General features: G+C 47.7%; 1 long non-coding RNA gene across 1 annotated transcript in view; it reads right to left on the bottom strand.

Annotated features, from left to right (window-relative positions):
- Window positions 1-737: 737 nt before the first annotated feature.
- The window catches only part of LOC119864239, a 44,411-nt gene continuing 23,918 nt past the window's right edge, over window positions 738-21,230 (bottom strand). The window contains exons 3-4 of the long non-coding RNA XR_005373521.1: window positions 1,116-1,241; window positions 738-953 (exon numbers count right to left, since the gene is read on the bottom strand). This is a non-coding gene — a long non-coding RNA (uncharacterized LOC119864239). The remainder of the gene's footprint in view (window positions 954-1,115; window positions 1,242-21,230) is intronic.

Raw genomic sequence — 21,230 nt, 5'->3', positions numbered from 1 at the left:
GGCTCATGAATTATTTGATAATCCAATTAATGTACAATAGCAAATCATAAATATTTTAGAAAAGATTTCAGCCTCCTCTGATTTGACATGAAAATACTGAGCAGCCAAAAACGCTATAAAGTACACACCAGGCCACCTCGAACAGGATGCAAACACAACAGGCTGATGGATGTAATCAAGAGAGAATGTAAAATCAAACACAACACCTCACAAAAAAGAAATGCTGGCGCCCCCAAGTTGTGCAGTGCAAATGTGAAAACATCGGAAGTCTTCCCAGATTTGACACGACAGTACCAATCTTCAAAACCAACAATCAAAAAAACAAATCGCAAGCATCTGAGCTACAGGAAAACACTAAGATGTCTTCCTAGGCATTTAAAATTAAAATTCAGAAAATAAAATTATAAAACTGCTACCATATGAAGAGTGACCAAAAAGTATGTGGCCAAAAAACATAGTGGAAGGAAGTAGCGTGGGGTCTGGAGGGGATGTGGGCCATCCATTCAATAAAATCAGGTTATTTGCCTATTTGGTCATGTGTGTGGTCTTCAAAAGTTTCTTTAAATGTCTAATCTATTGTGACTTCTTTTCTTGTTCTGATTATTAACTAGAATAAATACACACCCTTCCCAAGTTGGGCCTCCAAAATCAGAGGAAGCACACAGATCTCTTTCTTTTTTTATTTAAATTCAACTGGCCAACATACAGTACATCATTAGTTTCAGATGTAGTGTTCAATAATTCATCAGTTGTGTATAATATCAGTGTTCATCACGTCACAGATCTTCTTAAAATCAAGAGTTTATGCTTAAAATGAGGCCAAATTCTTCATAAGAAAGAGCAGCACTTCTGCACGACAGAGCGCCCCCTGATGGTTGGCCTGAGGACCAAGACGTGCACCTATCCCCTGAAGCCTTTGGGCACAGAATCCCCATATCCTCCAGGATTCATCACTGTTATTGAAAAATCCAATTAAAGAAATAAAAATTGAATAAGTAAAATACTGACACTCTAGGCTGTGTGCCCTCAAAACGAAACAAAACAAAACAAACAAAAAATACCCAGGCCTGGACATTTCAAAACAACTTTTACAAAACATTCAAGGAATATAATACCTTTCTGCACGTAAACTGCTCCACGGGACAGAACAACACGGCACATTCTCCAGCTTCTTTACAGGGGTTCTCCTCGGCGGCACCAGGCAGGAGTCCGGACAGGTGCAAATCCTCACGGAGGCTCTTCTGCATAAAAACAAATCCCCACAGTAAGGAAAGCGGGGCCTCCACAGGGGTTTCTCAGAGATGAGACCCAAAGCCTTATTCAGTTTTCCTTTTTTCCCTATTTTTCCATATATTGGAAGGTGCAGTGCTTTCGCCTCCTGCCTCCATTTGGCACATTATGAGCCCAGCAGAGCAGAAGGAAGGAGACACTCCCTCAGCACAGAACCTTCAGGAGATCTCATTCTGAGGTTCACGGGAAGAGAGACCTCCCCACCGCCACCACCTGCTCTGCTCCTGCCCACAAGGTGTCCGCTTCCCACCTACGGAACCTCAGGTAGGTAAGTGCTAGACCACCTGCCATGGTGGCCAGGAGCCCCTAGGCTCACCGAGCCCCTTCCCTGCCTCACAGCCTTTGCACTCACTCTTCCCCCCATGTGGGATGCCTTTCCAAATATTGTTTTATCAGTGTCACCTCTTCAAAGAATTTTCTGTTGAGGGGAGCCTGGGGAGCTCAGCCAGTGGAGCATCTGACTCTTAGTTTGGGCTCAGGCCATGATCTCAGGTTGGGGGATTGAGCCCCAGATCTGGCTCCGTGCTGAGCATGGAGCCTGCTTGGGATTCTCTCTCGCTCTGCCTCTGGCCCTCCCACCCCCATTCACATGCGGGTACACTGCCTCCCGGCCCCTCCAAAAGAGTTTTCTGTGGACTGACCTCAACAAGTTGGCCAACCCCGCAAGCACACACACATGCTGCCGCACCATGCGGGCATGCCCTCCCCAAAGCAGCCCTATCCACTCTCCCCTCCTCAGCCTTACAGACAGAGCCAGGGGAGCAGGTTGGTGCAGGAAGAACAAAGCCACACCTTCCCAGCCTTCCTGGCATGGCATTGGCAGGGGGGTGAAAGCTCTGATGCGGTCACCTGGTATCTTCCCAATTTGATGGGCGATTCCCATTAACTAGGTGCGAAGCATCCACCCTCCTCAGGTGGACCCTCCCACCCCAGAAACCCAATCCTGGCCCTGGGAGATGAGGCTGGACGCACAACCACCACCACCTTCCCCGGGCTCAGGAGGGGCCGCACGGCCCAGCTGCCCTGGGCATTCACAAGCAGCTTACCCACCTTCTCTCAGCAAGCCCAGGGCATTCACACTCAGGCCACCTCCTCTTCTGCCCATGATTCATGAGGCCAGCTCTCCTGAGAGCAACACAAGTTTGGGGAAGAATTCCACTCTGAGTCCCCAGCCTTATCTTAAGACCCACCCGGGACAGAGGGCGTGTGGGAGGTGCTGCAGCCTGGGCCCCACAGAGAAGAGGGTGCCTGCGTAGGGCACATTCTTGTGATCCTGGGACACTGCCCAACAGCACATGAGAAACGTCCAGGCCCCACAGGCACAAAAGGAAACCTCTACCCAAGATCAGACAGAATGACCAAAATACACACACGGCAGGTGAAGCATAAGCAGCTTCTGAGAAGGAGGAGGACACAAGGAACAAAGGGCAGGGAAGGTACCAACATCAGGGGAAGTGACTGTGTGCCCAGCATCTGACTTGAACCCAGGCAGGTATATAAGGGCCCCCGGCCCAGGAGGCTCCACACCTGAACCCCTCCCCTCTGCACCTGCTCCTCTGACCTGCTCCACCCTCCACCCACCAGAACCATGACCTGCTCTGGCTGCTCTGGGGGCTGTGGCTCCAGCTGCTGTGTGCCTGTCTGCTGCTGCAAGCCCGTGTGCTGCTGTGTGCCGGCCTGTCCCTGCTCTAGCTGTGGGTCCTGCGGGGGCTCTAAGGGAGGCTGTGGGTCCTGCGGGGGCTCTAAGGGGGGCTGTGGGTCCTGTGGGGGCTCCAAGGGGGGCTGTGGGTCCTGTGGGGGCTCCCAGTCCTGCTGCTGCAAGCCTGTGTGCTGCTGTGTGCCGGCCTGTCCCTGCTCTAGCTGTGGGTCCTGCGCGGGCTCTAAGGGAGGCTGTGGGTCCTGCGGGGGCTCCAAGGGAGGCTGTGGGTCCTGCAGGGGCTCCAAGGGAGGCTATAGGTCATCCTGCTGTCAGTCCAGCTGCTGCAAACCCTGCTGCCTTCAGTCCTGCTGCTGCCAACTCTGCTGCCCTCCATCCTGCTGCTGTGTCCCCGTTTGCTGCCAGTGCAAGATCTGAGATGTGACCAGAGGCTCAGGGGCTCCAGCCAATCCAGACTCCCAGCCTTGAGTGGTGACACATCCCATACCCCCAAAACACAGTTCTGTGTCCATCCCCTTCAGGAGTAATGCAGACTGAATCTTCAGGACCAGAGATCCTGTTCCGCATTTCCTGATGAAGAAGGGAGTCACCCTCATACTCTGAGCCAGGCATGGATTCTCCACTACACTCACAACCAAAAAGAAACTTCCTCCTTGCCAGCTCTACTTGCAGCCTGCCATCTGCAGGCTCTTCAGTGACTAAGCCCCAGAAAAGCCACCCCTCATGCACTGAGTGGGTCCCAGGGCTGTGCTAGCCATCCTTCCCAACCTCTCCTGCTCAGACCTGCTCAGCCCTGTTCCCCACGGTACCTTGGGCTGACACTGATCCCCGGAGCTGGGGCTGCCCAGGTCCACTACACACCCTGCCCCTCGTCCCCGGGCATCTCCCCTGACATCAGCTCATCCTGATTCTTGGTCTGATAAATTCAACTGTGAGCTTTGTGAAGCTTCTAAATAAACAGATCCTCCAAGGACAAGCCTCATTCTTACAGCTGTGGTAGAAACCAGGGTGCACTGGTTCCGTGCATGCAGACCCTTTTTTTCCCTAAGATTTTATTTATTCATTCATTCATGACAGATTCAGAGAGAGAGAAGCAGACACACAGGCAGAGGGAGAAGCAGGCTCTATGCCAGGAGCCCGACATGGGACTCGATCCCGGGCCTCCAGGATCGCGCCCTGGGCCAAAGGCAAGCGCTAAGCTGCTGAGCCACCCAGGGATCCCCCATGCAGACCCTTTTATTCAGTGCCTGAACTTCTCAGACTTTACCTAGGAAGGACACTGGATGTTCAGAGATCTGGGGAACAAGGCTGGCTAACATAAAATTATCTAGAAGAGGGTGGGCTTAGGAGCCACCTACAGCTGAAAGGCTGACTCTTGTCTGTGTGATGTACAATAGACTGGATATACTCGGGGGCGAGGGACTCTAGGCAGTGGCTACAAATGTCTGTGGGTTCCTTATAGCCCAGGAATGCGGCTTTGTTATGGCGTAATGGGAAAAAACCAGGACGCAAAATGTTCCACAGCATGTGATCACAGCCACATGTGCCCACAGATGGATAAGGTGGGCATTCTTTAATAATATTATCTTATGCTTAATATTAAAAATTAATAAACTCTAACAAGTACACAGAGGCAGGATACCACGAGCGCTCCTGTGAAGTGGGCACAAGAGTTAGGGGAGCTGTGAGCCTTTGAGACAGGCACATTTTCACACCTCAAATCCAAAGCAAAACACAAAACAAAAATAAAACACACACGTGCTGTTAGTCTCACATGAAGAAATAGCTTGTGCGGAGCCCAGTGCTGGACACCACAGGGAAAATCACTCATCCGCGGTCCTCAGTGGAGGCCGCACCCCTACGTTCAGTTTCACGATGACTCTGTCCCTCCAAGCACCTGTTGGCAGTGCCAACCCCAAAGAAGAGTCGGGATACTTTTCAAGAGGAGCCTGAAGCCTTTTGTGAGACCGAATCTGTCTTCCACTCAAAGTCAAGAAAATCTTTGCAGGGACCACAGCGGCTCTGGCCAACAGCCCTGCCAGGAAACACGCAGATGCCAGGAGGCAGTGGGCGTCAGGGAGGGCGCACACAGGACCCGTGTGCTCCCTGCAAGGCTGGACACCCCTCTGGGCGGGGGTACCGAGCCAGCATCATTCCCTGGCGACCACCATCAGCCAAGTGAGTGTGAGGACATGTGGTTTGTAGTGTGGCCTTTCCCACGGCCACTGACCAGGAGCACCACCGTCACTCTAGCCCAGCAGGTGCCAGGCTGAGATCAGAGGTTCCATCATCCCGCTGGCTCTGAGACCTCCACCTTACGGGGTGTGTGAGTCAAAAGTTAAGACTGGAACACGGGTAAATCCATCCTCAAGACAACCAGCAAGGAGACGTCAGAGGGAAGCTAGCCTCATTAGTAATCAGGAAAATACGCATTAATGCCACACTGCTGATCTGTGGGAGCACTGGGACAGCCAAAACGGTGACCCCAGCAGAGCCAAGTGGGTGTGCAGGCAAGAATAACTTTGGGAAACTGGCGAGAACATGACAGAAACACTGCTCTGAACACAGTCCACTACGTTTCCACACACATGCCCCGTGACCCGCAGTCCCGCCGCAGGCAGGACCAGAAGGCGTGGGTGCGCAGACCCTGACGCTTATGAAGAGCACGGACAGTGCAGCTTCTCCTCGCAGACCCAAACTGGAAAGCATCCAAGGACCCACCAAAAGTAGAACTGACAAGTGAATAAATAGCACTGTAGTCGTGTGATGTAAAACTGCACACAATTGAAAATGAATGGACTTAAACTATGACAAGAACCACGGGTGATGTCACACAGAAAGAAGAGAAGCCCATCAGCAACACGCACATGGGGGGCTCTTAATGAGGTGGCATCACTTTCTGCCCAGACCATTCAGAATCTCTTAATTCCCCTTCCCACTTTGAGCCTCGTACCTTTTTCAGGATTCCTCTACATGTCAGCTCTGCCTAGGGTCCTGGCTTATGAGCTCTACTGGGAGCAGATGATTCCACCCCATGCTCCAGTGCTCCTGCCCCTCATCATGGAATCACTTGGGACCTCACAATCTGCCTCATGGGAGCACTTCCCACCTGCCTGCCTGTGTCCCAGCTGGACAGTCACCTTCAACAGGTTTCTAAACTGAAGCCACTGATGACACTTCTGAATCCCATGCCCATGAGCCCCGAGAACTCACCCCTCAGCCACCTACTCATCAACTGCCAGATCTGAGGAGGTGTGGTCCCATCGAGGGCACTGCAGACCAGGGCAGCTAGAGCCATGCTGCTTCTGGCAAACAAGAGTCAACTTCTTATTATAACAAAATAAATATGTTTCATTAAAAAAAACACACACCTTTTTTGTCAAATAGAAAACACATCCTAATACATATAAGGAATTTCAAGAGACCTCCAAATAGCCCAACCATCTTGAAAAAGAATAAAGGTCAAGGACTTATACTTCTTGATTTTAAAACTTACTGTGAACTCTCAGGGTACCTGGGTGGCTCAGTCGGTTGAGCATGCTTTCGGCTCAGGACATGATCTTGGGGTCCTGAGATCGAGTCCCACATTGGGCTCCCTGTTCAGTGGGGAGTCTGCTTCTCCTTCTGTCCCTCCCCCAGCTGTGCTCTCTCTCATTCATAAATAAATAAATAAATAAATAAATAAATAAATAAATAAATAAATAAAATAAAAAGTTAAAAACTTACTGTGAACTACGGTAATCGTAACAGTGTGGTGCTGGTACAGAACGGGCTTATAGACCAGAGGAAGAGAAAACACAACACAGCCCAGAAATAAACCCTCTCCTCATACATACAACCAGCTGGTCTTCGGCAAGGGTGCCAAGACCACTCAGTGGGGAAATGATAGTCTCAGCAAATGGTGCTTGGACAACTGGATGTCCACAGGCACGACAGTGAAGTTAAACCCCCACCTCACACCATAAACAAAAATTAGCTCGGAATGGATCAAAGATCTAAATGTAAGAGCTAACACTGTAAAACTCAGAAGAAAACATTTGTGTAGTCAAAGGACAGCACCAAGAAAGTGAAAAGATAACCCACCACAAAGGAAGAAAATATTTGTATATCATATATTGGATAAGGGTTTAATATCCAAAATATATAAAGAACTCCTACAACTAGACAAAAAAAAACAACCCAGGGATCCCTGGGTGGCGCAGCGGTTTGGCGCCTGCCTTTGGCCCAGGGCGCGATCCTGGAGACCCGGGATTGAATCCCACGTGGGGCTCCCGGTGCATGGAGCCTGCTTCTCCCTCTGCCTATGTCTCTGCCTCTCTCTCTCTCTCTGTGACTATCATAAATAAATAAATAAATAAATAAATAAATAAATAAATAAATTGATTAATTAATTAATTAATTAATTAAAAAAAAAAACAACCCAGTCAAAAAATAGGTGAAATATTTGAATAGATAAGTCTCCAAAGAAGATGCACTGCTGGCCACTAATGAAAATGCATGAAAAGATGCTCAATATCCTTAGCCATCGGGAAATGCAAATCAAAACCACAATGAGATCCCACCTCACACCTGCTAGAACAGTTCCAATAAAAAAGAAAGAAAAAGAACAAGTGTTGGAGAGGAGGATTTGGAACCCTCATGCATGGCTGATGGGAAGTAAAATGGGGCAGATGCTGTGGAAACAGTTGGGCAGTTCCTCTAACTGTTAAACATAGAATTACCACATAACTCAGCAATTCTGCTCCTAGGTATTTACCCAATGCAAGCAAGGGCCAGGCGCAGACACTTGTACATTCACAGTTACAGCAACAAGGTGCACAACAGCTAAATGTGGAAACCACCATCAACAGATAACAGGTAAAAAATGTGGTCTATCCACACGTGGAATGTTATTCAGCCATGAAAAGGAACAGGGCTCTGACACCTGCTGCAGTGTGGATGAGCCCTGAACACAACATGCTGAGTAAAATAAGCTGGTCACAAAACGACAAACATTGTATTATTTCACAAGTATGAAACACCTAGAATGAAAATTCCTAGAGGCAGAAAGTAAGATTATAAGCTACTATGGCTGGGGAGAGTGGGAAATGGGGAATTACTGCTTAATGGGAACAGAATTTCTGTGTGGGGTGATGAAAGACATCCAGAAATAGATGAGGGTGATGATTATTATAAAACATCATTAATGTACTTAATGCCACTAAATTGTACAGGTAAAATAGCAAAAAATTACTTAACAACATTAAGTTGAGCCCCTGGGTGGCTCAGTCGGTTAAGCATCTGCCTTATGCTCAGGTCATGATCCCAGGGTCCTGTGATCAAGTCTTACATCAGGCTCCCTGCTCAGTGGGGAGTCTGCTTGTCCCTCTGCCCCCCTTCCCCTGCTCATTCTCTCTCTCTCTCTCTCTCCCTTTCTCTCTGATTCTCTCTCAATAAATAGATAAAATATTTAAAAAGAAAAAACAGTAAGTCAACCAGATATCTTATATAGAAATTAGGATTCTCCTGGTAGTTTGATAGGGATTGCATTAAATGTGTAGATTGCTTTGGGTAGTGTAGACATTTAACAATCCCTATCAATATACCAACAGCATTTCTCACAGAGCTGGAACAAACAATCCTAAAATTTGTTTGGAACCAGAAAAGACCCCAAATAGCCAAAGAAATGTTGGGGGAAAAAAAAAACCTGGTGGCATCACAATGCTGGCCTTCAGGCTCTATTAATGGATAAAGAAGATGTGGTCTATGTATACAATGGAATATTACTCAGCCATTAGAAACGACAAATACCCATGATTTGCTTCCACGTGAAGGGACCTGGAGGGTATTGTGCTGAGTGAAATAAGTCAATCGGAAAAGGACAAACATTATATGGTCTCCTTCATTTGGGGAATATAAAAATTAGTGAAAGGGAGTAAAGGGAAAGGAGAGAAAATGAGTGAAAATATCAGTGAGGGTGAACAAAACATGAGAGACACCTAACTCTGGGAAATGAACAAGGGTTAGTGGAAGGGGAGGTGGACGGGGGGTTGGGGTGACTGGGTGATGGGCACTGAGGGGGGCACTTGATGGGATGAGCACTGGGTGTTATGCTATATGTTGGCAAATTGAACACCAATAAAAAAAAGCTATCATCAGCAAGACAGTATGGTACTGGCACAAAAACAGACACACAGATCAATGGAACAGATTGGAGAACCCAGGAATGGACCTTCCACTGTATGGTCAACTCATCTCTGACAAAGCAGGAAAGAATATTCAATGGGAAAAAGTCTCTTCAACTAATGGTGATGAGAAAACTGGATAGCCACATGTGGAAGGATGAAACTGGAGCATCTTCTTATGCCACAAACAAAAATAAACTCAAAGTGGATGTAAGAGCTAAATGTGAGACAGGAATCCATCAAAACCCTAGAGAAGAACACAGGCAGCAACCTCTGTGATCTTGGCCATGGAAACTTCTTGCTAGACACGTCTCCAAAGGAAAGGGAAACAAAAGCAAAAATGAACTAGTAGGACTCCATCAAGATAAAAAAACTTCTGCACAGTGCAGGAAACAATCAACAAAACTAAAAAGCAACCTACAGAATGGGAGAAGGTACCTGCAAGCGTCTTATCAGATAAAAGGCTAGTATCCAAGATCTATAAAAAACTTATCAAACTCAACACCCAAAACACAAAAAATACAGTCAAGAAATGGCAGAAGACGCAAACAGACATTTCTCTAAAGAAGACCTACACGTGGTGAACAGACACATAAAAAAATGCCCCACAGCAGTTGGCATCAGGGAAATACAAATTAAAATCACCCACCCCACACCAGTCAGGATGGCTAAAATAAACAAGATGGGAAATAGCAGATATTGGTGAGGATGCAGAGAAAAAGGAACCCTCTCGTTCTGCTGGTGGGAATGCAGGGTGGTGCAGCCACTCTGGAAAACAGTATGGAGGTTCCTCAAAAAGTTAAAAATAGGGCAGCCCCGGTGGCGCAGCAGTTTAGCGCCGCCTGCAGCTCAGGGCTTGATCCTGGAGACCCTGGATCGAGTCCCACGTTGGGCTCCCTGCATGGAGCCTGCTCCTCCCTCTGCCTGTGTCTCTGCCTCTCTCTCTCTAGCTGTGTCTCTATGAATAAATAAATAAAATCTTTAAAAAAAAGTTAAAAATAGAGACACTCTATGACTCAGCAACTGTAGTACTAGGTAATTACCCAAAGGATACAAAGATACAGATTCAAAGGGGGCACCTGCACCCCAATGTTTATAGCAGCACCATCTACAATAGCCAAACTCTGAAAAGAGCCCAGATGTCCATCAACTAATGAATGGATAAAGAAGATGTGGTGTGTATATATACATACATAATGGAATATTACTCAGCCATCAAAAAAAGTGAAATCTTCCCATTTGTAGTGATGTGGATGGAACTATAGTGTATTATGCTAAACGAAATAAGTCAGAAAAGACAAATACCAAAATAAAATAAAATAAAATAAAATAAAAATAATAAAATGATAAAATAAAATAATAAAATTTTTAAAAGAATAGACAAATACCAGGTGATCTCACTCATATGTGGACTGTAAGAAACCAAACAGATGAACATAGGGGAAGGAAAAAAAAGAAAAGGAAGCAAACCATGAGAGGCTCCTAAGGATAGAGAACAGACAGGGTAGGTGGAGGGAGCTGGGGAAGGGGTAGGATGGGAGATGGAGTTAGGAAGGGCACTTGTTGTGCTGAGCACTGGGTGTGGTGTGCAGGTGACGGATCACTGAATTCTACTCCAGAAACCAGTATTGCACTGTATGCTAACTAGAATTTAAATAAAAATTAAAAAAAAAAAAAGAAATTGGGATTCTCCAAAGTCATGCTTACAGGAGGCGGTGCTGGGGATTGTAGTGAGCAGGGGCCAGCACCCCTCCACTCTGTGCTACATGCTGGGAGGGTGGGGGCCAGTGAACCTGCAGGTAAGTGAGACCCTGGCCCCAGTGTGGGGTCCAGCAGAGAGAAGCACATACACCTGCAGCTATGCCATTCTCTGAAAATTCAAGAAAAGCTACAAATCCTGGAAATGAGTTTCTATTAATAACCACCAAACAAAATGAGAAGAAGTTAAATTTAGAAACATGGAAAGGAGGATGTCAAAGCCAATGGGAGGTCAGGGATGGGAGCATGTGTGTACACACACACACACACACACACACACACACACACACTGAATGTGCCCTGGAAAAAAGGCACAAACAGGAACCAGGAAGTGACCCTGTGTCCAGCATCTCACCTGACCCCGGGCAGATATATAAGGGCCCCCGGCCCAGGAGGCTCCACACCTGAACCCCTCCCCTCTGCACCTGCTCCTCTGACCTGCTCCACCCTCCACCCACCAGAACCATGACCTGCTCTGGCTGCTCTGGGGGCTGTGGCTCCAGCTGCTGTGTGCCTGTCTGCTGCTGCAAGCCCGTGTGCTGCTGTGTGCCGGCCTGTCCCTGCTCTAGCTGTGGGTCCTGCGGGGGCTCTAAGGGAGGCTGTGGGTCCTGCGGGGGCTCTAAGGGGGGCTGTGGGTCCTGTGGGGGCTCCAAGGGGGGCTGTGGGTCCTGTGGGGGCTCCCAGTCCTGCTGCTGCAAGCCTGTGTGCTGCTGTGTGCCAGCCTGTCCTTGTTCCAGCTGTGGGTCCTGCGGGGGCTCCAAGGGGAGCTGTGGGTCCTGCGGGGGTTCCAAGGGGGGCTGTGGGTCCTGTGGGGGCTCCAAGGGGTGCTGTGGGTCCTGTGGGGGCTCCCAGTCCTGCTGCTGCAAGCCTGTGTGCTGCTGTGTGCCAGCCTGTCCTTGTTCCAGCTGTGGGTCCTGCGGGGGCTCCAAGGGGAGCTGTGGGTCCTGTGGGGGTTCCAAGGGGGGCTGTGGGTCCTGTGGGGGCTCCAAGGGGTGCTGTGGGTCCTGTGGGGGCTCCCAGTCCTGCTGCTGCAAGCCCATGTGCTGCTGTGTGCCGGTCTGTCCCTGCTCCAGCTGTGGGTCCTGCGGGGGATCCAAAGGAGGCTGTGGGTCCTGTGGGTCCTGTGGCTGCTCCCAGTCCAGCTGCTGCAAACCCTGCTGCTGTGAGTCCAGCTGCTGCAAGCCCTGCTGCTCCCAGTCCAGCTGCTGCAAACCCTGCTGCTCCCAGTCCAGCTGCTGCAAACCCTGCTGCTGTGAGTCCAGCTGCTGCAAGCCCTGCTGCTCCCAGTCCTGCTGCTGCAAACCCTGCTGCTCCCAGTCCAGCTGCTGTGTCCCTGTTTGCTGCCAGTGCAAGATCTGAGGCTCTGTCCACAGACCCCAGGTAGCTCCAATCTGAGCTTCCCTGGCCATGACCAACGACACATTCCATATCCCTGGAGCCCAAATCCTTGTCCATCTTCATCAGAAAAGGAGTGATTTGAGATTTGGGGGCAGAGTTCCAGCTCACAGATCCTATTCTTTTATCCATCCTGGAGCCCCCTCCCCACTCACCTTCCAGAAGGCCCTTCCTTGTCTGCTGCACTTGGATCTCAGCTCCTTGGGATCTGAGCCTCTAAATACTCTCCCCTCCCCCCACTGAATTTGGTTAGGACTAGGTTGGTGCTATTCCCAGCAGAGACCTATCTCCCATTCCTATTACTTGTCTTCTCCATCTTAACACCTGAGGTGAGGCTGGTATGGGACTCCCAGGAGGCAGCTGACACCCCAGCTCTGGAGCTGCCTGGGACCCCTTCACCATTCCCCCCTCCACTCCTCGAGCCTTCTTCCCAACACCCACTCACTGTGTTCTCTGTCTACCAGGGTCTGACCCTGAAAAGCCCCTGAATAAACACATTGTCCAACCACAAGCCTCAGGCTCCCTGTGTTTCCTTTCTTACTTCCCCTGTAGGTGAGCAAACTGCCAAAGACGCTGGGAAAACCAGTGAAGTGTCACAACGTTTACAAGTGTTTCATCAGTAATGCCTTTTTGAGACATGCACATTCTCAGAATATGTCCTGAGGGAACCAATGCTGGATTTCCCCAGAAAACCATGAATGAGGCTGTTTGTGAGAACATTATAAGAGGAGGGACTTCCTAGAGCTACAGCAGGTGACTTGGTGACCTAAGAAAGCTTTGCATCCACAGGAGGACTCCAGGCAGGGGCAGACCACAGTCTTCACAGTGTGAAAAGATGACCTTGTCAGCAGGAAGGCTCGCGCCGGGCTCTGTCCCTTTGGCATCTGAGAGCTCTGGACCTGAGTGACACAATGAGCTGCAGTCCCACTGCCCTGCGGGATACTGCCTCCGGGCCGCACATCTAGGGATCAGTGTCCTGCGGGGGTCTGGGCATCCTTCACCTTGTGCTGAATGCACTAGCCCTCTGCTTGCTTGCCGAGGTGTTTTGTCTAGAATTACAGAGGAAGCCTTTGTCCTCTGGGAGAAGTCGACAGATAATGCACGTAGGATCAATGAAACAACAGGGGATGGTATCTTGTGCTAAAATACGAGGATAAACACTAGAAGACGTTCACCTGTAGAGGGAGATGCAGGCGGCAGGACGGAGTGTGAATACCTGACTTTTGGTACATGTTTCAGGTACCATTTGCCTTTTTAAATTACGTGTTTGTGATATTGATTTTAAAATATATTTAAAGTAACATATAAGGGGTGCCTGGGTGGTTGCAGCTCGGGTCGTGATCTCAGGGTTATGAGATCGAGCCCCACATCAGGCTCCATAGTCTGCTTGGAGTCTGCTTGGGATTCTCTCTCCCTCTCCCTCTGCTCCTCCTGGGCTTGTGAACGCTCTCTCTCTCTCTCTCTCTCTCTCTCTCTTTCAAATAAGTGAATAAATCTCAAATAAAATAAAATAAAATAACACTATAAATTCTAAAATGATCCAGACCATTTAATTTTAAGTTAGTCATCCTTAGGGCAGCCAGGTGGCTCAGCGGTTTAGTGCTGCCTTCAGCCCAGGGCCTGATCCTGGAGACCTGGGATCAAGTCCCACATCAGGCTGCCTGCATGGAGACTGCTTCTCCCTCTGCCTGTGTCTCAGCCTCTCTCTCTCTCTCTCTCTCTCTCTCTTAAATAAATAAATAAATAAATAAATAAATAAATAAATAAATAAATAAATAAAATCTTTTAAAAAAAGTTAGCCATCCTCTAAATCGTTCCTAAAGACAGATATTGTGGGCATTGGGACTCTTGGCCCCTTAGGGAGAAACATCTTGGAGGCTCACCCATGGCTGCAACCCTTCCCTAACACCCCAAGCACTTACTGAGCACCTGCTGGGTGTCCACCTTGTTCTGACTTTGGGGAAATGACAGCAAACAGCAGGCAGGACCTGCCCTTGAGGTCTGATCTTCCAGGGGATAGAGGCTGCCTGCCAGGGATGCAGAGCTCTGAGAAGCTGCTGAGGATGGGGTCAAGAGGCTGGTGGCAGAGGGCCTGCAGGACCAGCCCCAGAGGCAGGACCCAGCCCTGACAGTGACTCGAGAAGACACCACACAAAAAGACATCTAAGCAGCTGAGGGATGCCAGGGGGGACAGCCCTCCTGCTATGTTAGTCTAGAGCACAGTGCCTGCCAAGGCTAAGGCCCACCCACGAAACAAAGGGAGAGTATGTTTCTCCTGAAGGTAAAAACATTCAATGTAAAGAGCTAGCCTCATGCTGAGATTCTATGTCTGCTAAGTCTTGGCACTAAAATCTCAACCAATACTGGTTTCGTGAGAGAGGCGTTTTCACATCCTTATTTGGCAAAATTAAGAGCTGTCAGCAATAAGTCCCTGGCCCTATTTTTCTTAATTTTTTCGATCCAAGAAATTCAAAATCCTCAGATTTGAGCCATTCTCAGACCTAATAAGACATTCATTCTCCTCTGAAGCAAAGGTGTCTAAGTAAAACGGCGGTTTTCTTGCTTTCCTGGTACGTCCACTTTGACAAAGGAAAGTTCTCTGTGGATATTCACAGGAAAGCACACAGCCACCCAAACACTCCAGATGGCTGGCTGTAACTGCCCTATGTCTATACAGATAAGAATTACGCTGCCCACATTTCTTTGTAAGCAACCTGATTTTTTTCATAAAACACACATCATGGAGGGGCACCTGGGTGGCTCAGTCGGTTGAGCATCAACTCTTGATCTCAGCTCTCTTGATCTCAGCTCTCTGGATCTCAGGGCTGTGAGTTCAAGCCCCACATTGGGTTCCATGCTGGGTGTAGAGCCACCTTAAAAAAAATACAACCCATATGCCATGGTTATCCCTCCTGGGAAGCGGACACAGGTGTAACTTTTGGGCTTCCTCATGTAGGCATGCACATAACTTTGACATAAGTAGATTATGCAACATACCCGATTCATTTTTATATTCTCACCTGCCTTTTTACCTGGCCCCTCCGGCCCACCTCATCATGCCCCAGCACTATCCTACTGCCCCCTCATGACATATAAAATATACATGAGAGATATTTGGTACTGTTCCAGGAACCCTTCTGCACTGTTGGCAGGAATGACAATGGGTGCAGCCACGCTGGGAAATGGCATGGAGGGTCCTCAGAAAATTAAAAATAGAGCTACCACGTGATACAGTAATTCCACTACTGAGTATTTATCCAAAGAAAACAAAAACACTAATTTAAAAAGATATCTGCACCCTCACATTCATGATGGCATTACTGACCATAGCCAAAATATGGAAGCAGCCCAAGTGTCTGTCCGTGGATGAATGGATAAAGAAGGGGTGGTGCATATACAGTGAAATATTACTCAGCCATAAAAACACAATGAAATCTTACCATTTGCAATGACTCGGATGGAGCTGGAGAGCACGATTCTGCAAGAAAACCTAGCCCTAACCTACAACCCCAGCCTAGCGCCTGAACTCGAACCCTGAACCTGGGCCTCATGCCCACCCTGGTCCTCAGTTTATCCTTCTGGGGAGGTCTTTGTACTACCACTAGTAGGAACATAGCCTCATCCAGGTCCTAACCCTAACCTCAACCGTTGTCCTGGTCCTGACCTGACCCCCAATCCTAGGTCTGAGGGAAACAAAGACTGTGGTACAGAGAGGACAGAATATTATTCATCCATAAAAAGAATGAAATCTTGGGGTGCCTGGGTGGCTCAGTCGGTTAAGCGTCTGACTTTGGCTTGGGTCATGATTCCAGAGTCCTGGGATCAAGTCCCACATCAGCTCTCTGCTGAGCAGAGTCTGCTTCACCCTCTACCCCCTGCTCATGCTTTATCTCAAATAAACAAATAAATAAAATCTTAAAAAAAAAGAAAGAAATCTTACCATTTGCAATGACATGGGTAAAACTAGAGAGTATTATGCTGAGTAAAATAAGTCAATCAGAGAAAGACAAATACCATACTCTTTCAGTCATATTTGGAATTTGTTTTGTGTAAACAAATGAGCAACGTGGGAGAAAAAGAGACAAACCAAGAAACAGACTCATAACCATAGAGAACACACTGATGGGACCAGAGGTAAGTGGGAAGGTGGGGATGGGGAAATAGGTGACAGGGATGAAGGAGAGCACCTGTCTTTTTTTTTTTTTTTAATTTTTATCTATTTATGATAGTCACAGAGAGAGAAAGAGAGAGGGGCAGAGACACAGGCAGAGGGAGAAGCAGGCTCCATGCACCGGGAGCCCGATGTGGGATTCGATCCCGGGTCTCCAGGATCGCGCCCTGGGCCAAAGGCAGGCGCCAAACCGCTGCGCCACCCAGGGATCCCCGAGAGCACCTGTCTTGAGGAGCACTGGGTGTTTTTTGGAAGAGCTGAATCACTATACTATACACCTGAAACTAATATTACATTGTATGTTAACTATGCTTTGATGAAAAGGGAATAAATAAATAAAAATAAATACTTTGTACTATTTGTTATGAAAATGATATCCCATTATGCTTGTTTCCCTACATCCACTTTCCTCACAAACAAATGCCTTGGAGAAATTTCTCCAACTGGTATGGCTAATCTAACGTTTCTTTTTTTTTTTTTTTAATTTTTAAAAAAGACTTTATTTATTTATTCATGAGACACACAGAAAGAGAGAGACAGAGACACAGGCAGAGGGAGAAGCAGGCTCCCTGTAGGGAGCCCAATGGGGAACTCGATCCCAGGACCCTGGGATCACACCCTAAGCCAAAGGCACTCAACTACTGAGCCCCCCAGGTGTCCCTAATTTAATGTTTCCAACAGGTATCATTACTCATTTCCAATTCAGTGGGGGTTTTACTAATGCTAACATATGTATATTATATGTGTGTTTCTATTTGCTTTTACTTTTAGTAATTTCAAGGCAAATTGTGTTGATATCACCTAATTTTATCAAATGATGCTTTCAAAAAAAAAACTATACCAACTTATCATCCCAAGAACAATGTATAAGAATACCTTTTCCCCAAGTTCATGAGCAACAGCCGTAATTCTTGTTAATTTTTGCCAGATAGGTGGACATAACATCTTATTATTTAACTTGCTTTTGTCTGACTACCAGCGAGTCTGACCTATGTCAGTGTGTAGGAGCCGTTGTGCTATAGGGGACCAGAACCAGGGGACAGGTTCTGCAAGGTTTCAGGACACAAGATCAATACAGGAAAGCTGGTTGTATGTCTGTTCACTTGCCATGAACAATCTGATCATGGAATTAAAAAAAAATTCCATGTGCAATATAAAGAGAATAAAAGAATAAAATACTCGGGGATGAATTTAACAAGAGAGGTACAAAACAAATACACCGGAAGTGATAGAACACTGTTAAAATAAATAAAGGGGATGTAAGTACATGGGAAGACTGAATGTTGGTCCCACCAAACAAACTCACAAAAGCCCTGACCTCCAGGGAGCTGGGTGTGGACATGGAGCCTCCAAGGAGGTGATTGTGGTTGTATGAGGTTGGAAGTGTGGACCGATCCCAGAGGACTGGTGTCCTGGCAGGAAGAGACACCCAGAGCTCTCTCTCCACCTCTCTCCCCATATCTTCATCTCTCTCTTCATCTCTCCCTCCATCTCTCTCTTCATCTCTCCATCTCTCTCTCCATCTCTCCCTCCATCTCTCCACCTCTCTCTCTCCCCATCTCTTTCTCCATCTCTCTCCCTCTATTTCTCCCTCCATCTCTCCCTCCATCTGTCTCCCCATCTCTTCATCTCTCCCTCTAATTCTCCATCTCTTTCTCCCTCCATCTCTCTCTCCAGCCCTCCATCTCTCTCTCTCCCTCCATTTCTTCCCCATCTCTCCCTCTGTCTCTCCCTTCTCCATCTCTCTCTCTCCATCTTTCTCTCTCTCATTAGCTAGGAAAAGGCCATGTGTCCGCACAGTGATAACATAGCCATCTGCAACCCAAAGGGAGAGTTTTCACCAGACACTGAATGTGCAAACACCAGGCACCTTGCTTTTGGGCTCTGACCTCCAGAACTGTGAGAGGGTTAATTTCTGCTGTTTAAGCCACCGTGTCTGGTATTTTGTCGTGGCAGCCTGAGCTGACTAATACAGAGTCCACAGACCTGGAGACTTAATGTGGTAAGACAGCAATACTTCCCAGATTGGTCTACAGATTCAGTGTGCTCCCTATCAGAATCCCAGCTGTCTTCTTGGTGGAAACTGACAAGCTGACTCGAATAAAGTTCATATGGAAACTCAAGGGATCCTGAGCAGCCAAAACAATCTCTAAAAAAGGAGAACAAAGTTGGGAATTCACATTTCCTGGTTTCAAAACCTGCTACGAAGCCACGGTGATGAAGACAGTGTGGCCCTGGTTTGAGGACAGACACACAGACCAATGGAATAGAATAGCCTCACATACACGGCCAATTTTTGACAAGGGAGTCAAGACTGATGGAGAAAGAACAGTCTCTTCAGCATATGGTTCTGGGGAAACCACACAGCCACATACGCAGGGATAAGTCGGAGCCTTAATTTACGCCATGTACAAAAGTTAACTCAACATGGATCAAAAGGCTCAAATTTGGGATGCCTGGGTGGCTCAGCAGTTGAGTGTCTGACTTCAGCTCAGGGCATGGTTCCAGAGTCCTGGGATTGAGTCCCACAGCGGGCTCCCTGCGAAGAGCTTGCTTCTCCCTCTGCCTATGTCTCTGCCTCTGTGTCTGTGTCTCTCGTGAATAAATAAATAAAATCTTTTTTTTACAAAAAAGGTCCAAATTTAAGAGTCAAAACTATAACACGGGGTAAATCTTCACAAATTTTGGTCTGGCAGTGGTTTCTTGGATGTGATGTAAAAAGCATAGACAACAAAAGAAAAAATAGATAAATTGGACATATCAAAATTTTAAGATTTTGTGCCTCAAAGGACACAGTCAAGATAGTAAAAAGACAGCCTCCAGACGGGAGAAAATATCTACAGATCACAGGTCTGATAAGGGGCTGGTGTCCAGAATATATAAAGACCGATAACACAATTAAAAAGTAAGCAAAGCAACTTACTAGATATTTCCCTGAAGAAAACACACAGATGGCCAACAAGCACATGAAAATGTTTCCAACATCGTTAGCATCAGGCGAGTGCAAATCCAAACCAGAGAGAGTACCACTTCACGCCCACCAGGACGGCTAGAATAGAAAAGGTGAAACAATGGCAAGCATTGGAGAGGACACAGAAAACTTGGAACCCGCATAACTACTGGTGGGAGTGTGATGGTGCAGCCACTGCAGAAAGCAGCCTAGCAGCTCCTCCAAAAGTGAAACAGAGAGTCATTACACGACCCAGTCCTCCCAAGAGAAATGAAAACATACATCTACAGGGAAGCTGCACTCAACAGCCAAGTGTCCACCAAGGGATGGACGGATAGAATAATGTAGTTCATCTGTAAAACAGAATATTATTGATAAATAATATCCAATAAATAGGAATGAAGTACTGACACACACTACAGCGTGGATGAAACTCCAAACATCATGCTAAGTGGAAGAAGACAGTCACGAAGGACTGCGTACTGTAGCATTTCATTTTTATGTAATTTCCAAAATAGACAAAAACACAAACACAGCCTTACTGTTGGTCGTGTAAGGCTGAGGCTGGGGAAGGAGAATTGGAGGTGGTAGCTAAAGGCTATGGGGGTTTTCCTGAGGTGATGAGCCCGCTCTATGATTGACGATGGGCGCAGTTGTGAGCTGGAAGCCACTCAGTTACGCACCTTCATTGGGTAAATTGTATCGTGTGTGAATTTTATACCAACCAGTCATTATGGCAGAGGTCATCAGAGAGGTTGAGGGTCAGCAAAGAGGGTCCTGGTGAGTTCGGGGCACAGGAGAGTATGAGCTGGAATAAGGGTGGGAGTGGGGGTAGTGGTGGAGGAGGGGTGCACAAGCTGAGCACTAAGCGGGGTTGCACTTGTTAAGAGCAAAGCTAAGGAGATGACCAAGCAAGGGGAGAGCAGGTCAACAAGCTGAGAAGACAGGGTTAGGAACGATGATCTGCTTGCATGCAGAAATCACCAAGAATCAAACCAGAAACTGTTGGAGAGCGTGGCCTTGAGCCAGCAGCCAAACTCGCTGAGCAGTCAAGACGGGGGCGGGGGGGGGGGGCGGGGGGGTTGCGGCTGGTGACTGGTCATCACGACCGATCAACTGTGGCAAAGCTGCGGGGTTCTGCAGGACACGAGGGGCGGCCCAGACCACGGCATTCTAGGTACACAGCCAGTTCCCAAACCTGGCACTGGGGCTTGTCATTTGCATTATTCGGCCCCTCTAGATCCTTTTATTTTATTTTTTGTCCAAAGGTAAGCCCAATTCCAGAAGTGAAATATTGAAATTTTCCATAATTCCGTTTTTGTCAATCTCCCCTTACACTTCTAGTCATTTTTGTTTTTCCAGGTACCGACTCTGCTGCTCGATACACACAGGTCAAAGGTCATTTCTGCTTTTCCATAAAGCGCACCTTCTAGCATCAGCTTCTTGGCCCTATCTGATGCTTTTCACCCTAAATGTCACCTTGTGCACTTGCTGCTCCAGGCTGGTCCCTTCTTCTCTTCTGCTGTCGTCTCTGTATCACTTGCTTCGTTTGCAGCACTTCTCCATTGCTCTGTTAACTGTTGCCTAGAAATAGTTCTCATCTCTTCCTCTCATAGCTTTGCTTTATGTTCCTGCTCTGCGATGGGAGATTTTCCTTTCACTTAATCTTCCAGGGCAATAATTTCAGCCCCATGACTGTCCTTTGAGGCATCTACAACAGTCTTTTCTAAATTGTACTTCTTTTAGGGCAGTCTTAGGTTCATGACAAAACTGAGAAAAAGATACAGAGGTCTCCCACAGACCCCCCTGCCTCCCTGCATGCGTGGCCTCGGCCACCGCCAGCAT

Source organism: Canis lupus, chromosome 18 (genome assembly GCF_011100685.1).
Source record: "Canis lupus familiaris isolate Mischka breed German Shepherd chromosome 18, alternate assembly UU_Cfam_GSD_1.0, whole genome shotgun sequence".
In the NCBI taxonomy this organism is placed as follows: domain Eukaryota; kingdom Metazoa; phylum Chordata; class Mammalia; order Carnivora; family Canidae; genus Canis; species Canis lupus.
Note: the sequence above shows the minus strand (reverse complement) of the source record. Positions and strands in the feature narration are given on the sequence as shown.